Here is a 2,928-nt window from a genome sequence, read left to right on the forward strand (position 1 = left end):
TGGAAGACACATGAGGAAAACTTCTGAAGCCCTGGAAATTGTGCATCGGACCTCAGCGGTTTTTATACAGGTATGTGCGAAAGTAAAATCCATCAAGCTATATAATTAAAATTTATGCAACATGAGCAATGTATGTATCTAACTCAATACAAACAAAAAAAGGAAGAATAAACAAGAAATGCCATGAGGAATTTTAACGTATGTAGCATTGATCCACAATGAATGTATTACATAACAAACCTGTGATATAAAGCTAATGCAATACTTAAATGAATATTTATCATCTCAAATAAGTATATTTGAAAAAAATAATGAAATCAGGACAAGAACAATGCAGCAAATCCAAAAAACTAGAAGGAAAGTAATCATAATAATACAGAAATCATTGAAATAGAAGCAGAAAGGATAGTATAAAAGATTAACTGAAGAGCTGTTGTTTTGAATAAGCTCCTGAACATAAGAAATAGTGGAAGGGATTATAAGGGAAGGAGGGGAACTGAGTGGGAAAAATTAGAGAGGGAGACAAACCATGAGAGACTCCTAACTCTGGGAAATGTGTAAGGGGTAGTGGAAGGGGAGGTGGGGGGGATGGGGTGACTGGGTGATGGGCACTGGATGGGATGAGCACTGGGTGTGATACTATATGTTGGCAAACTGAATTAAATTAAAAAATTAATTTAAAAAAAGAAAAAGTGAATAGGCTCCTGATATGTTCAAACCATTAGCTGATCAAGACGGAAGAGCAAAGGTCTATATAAAAATATTGGGATTAATAAGAGCAAGAGAAGTGCAAACACGGTTGAAATTGAAATTATGGGCAAATATATGTCTTTAAATATTATTTATTCATTTATTTATTTATTTATTTATTTATTTATTTATTTATTTATTTATAAGAGAGAGAGAGAGGGAGAGTGAGCAGGGGGAGAGTCAGAGGGGGAGAGAGAATCCCAAGCAGATTCCACACTGAACAGGGACTCTGATGCGGGACATGATCTCACAGCCCTAAGATCATGACTTGAGCTGAAATTAAGAGTCGGATGCTTAACCAACTGAGCCACCCAGGCACCCTGAAATTATAAGCAAACGCAGACAAATCTTATAGAAGTTATTGTGATAACAACAACAAAAAACAAATGAGAAAATTCCTAGAAAAAAAAAAAGCAACATAACAGTAAACTAGAAAGTGGTCTTTATCAAAAGTGTAGCAAACATGATAGTTAGTGGTGAAATTTTAGGATCTTCTCTCTTAAGGTCAAGAATGGTATAAGGCTGTCCACAGTTACAACTCATGTGTCATATTATATTGAAGTCCTTGTCACAATGTATGAGACAAGAAAAAAAAATAAGAATTATAACAACTGAAAAGCAATAAGACATTATTCCCTGAGGTCACTAATTTGCTAGAGAATATAACAGAATTAAAAAACAAATATAATCCCCATATGTCACCAATTTCAATCAGAAAATTTGAAAAGCTAACAGGAAAAATATTCCATCTGTAATCCCATAAAAAATTATAACGTACCCACCTCTGTGGATACACTTCTGGATGTATAATACATATAACACCTTTGTGGGGGAAAATTGCAAATCATTGCTTAAGCACATAGAAGTAGGCCCAAGATAAATGTTCATGAATGGGAAGAATCGTTATCAAAATATAAGTGATTTCTCTCAAGCCAATCAACAAATTAAATGCAATTCCAGCAAAATAGAAATTTTCATAGAACTGAATAAGCTCATCCTAAAATGAACATGGGAAAGCAAAAATCCAGATAGTATGGAGAGATGATTTATTTGTAGTCAAGCGTAATTAACATACAGGGCTATATTACTTTCAGGTGTAGAACCTGATGATTCTGCAATTCTATACTTTTCTCAAAGCTCATTAAGGTAAGTGCACTCTTAATCTCCTGTATTTGTTTCACTCACTCATCCCCCGCTTCCTCTCTGACAACCACCAGTTCTCTGTATTTAAGAATCCTTTTTTTTTGTTTCTCTCTCTTTTCTTCATTTGTTTTGTTTCTTAAACTCCACATATGAGTGAAATCCTGGAGTATTTGTCTTTCTCTGAGTGACTTATTTTTTTTAAAGCATTTTAGTTATTTTTAGTTAAAAACAGACTTTTCCAAGGGTGACAAAGTGAACTGAAGGTCAGATGGAAGGAAGCAGGGTGTGTGGGCTGCTCAAAGCTCTTGCTCCAAAATCTGGAGGTGAGGAAAGGAGGTCCCCCCAAGAATTCAAGCGTGACTGGTCAGCAGAGGGATGACTTTGATGACTTTGGGCACTGGATCAGTCTATGTAGGCTCTAAGGTGATTTCCACCTGCCAGTTGGTTGACTTGATAAATATTATCACTCTTAGGTGCTGTTACATTAAGGGATGACACAGGAAGCCAAGAGAGTGGCTTATTCAGTTGGATTCTGAATCACAATTGGGAAGTAGTCTTTATCTGGTGCAACCATGATTTCAATTTTCTTGGAGTGAATTCGAAGAAAGGTGAGGTCATTCTGTGGGTCAACTTCATGGACGGTGCTCCGGGCCTTCAAGATGGAGTCGTGCATGAGGTTGGCATACTGTGTGGTAGTGGGATTGTCCATGGCGCTCTTGATGGCAATGCCTTCTGTGTTCCCCACGATGATGCCCTGCACTCCCTTCTGGCTCTGAAGTCCTTCAGCGTCTCCTCCGCCTCTGCCATTTCCAACCGATCCAGTAGATCCACGACGCCGGCACTCAGTCTCTGAGTCTTATTTTATTTAGCATTATGCCCTCTAGGTCCATCCATGTCATTACAAATGGCAAGATTTCATTCTTTTTGATGGCTCAGTACTATCCCATGGTGTGTCTGTGTGTGTGTATATATATTCCACAGCATGTGTGCATATATGTATGTATATTCCACATCTTCTTCACCCGTCTATCTATT

The 2,928-nt window shown here is 37.3% G+C and overlaps 1 pseudogene; it reads right to left on the bottom strand.

The window, feature by feature from the left end:
- Nucleotides 1-2,410: 2,410 nt before the first annotated feature.
- LOC607301 lies at nucleotides 2,411-2,700 on the bottom strand (annotated as a pseudogene).
- Between the last annotated feature and the right edge of the window lie 228 nt (nucleotides 2,701-2,928).

Source organism: Canis lupus, chromosome 35 (genome assembly GCF_011100685.1).
Source record: "Canis lupus familiaris isolate Mischka breed German Shepherd chromosome 35, alternate assembly UU_Cfam_GSD_1.0, whole genome shotgun sequence".
Classification (NCBI taxonomy): Eukaryota; Metazoa; Chordata; class Mammalia; order Carnivora; family Canidae; genus Canis; species Canis lupus.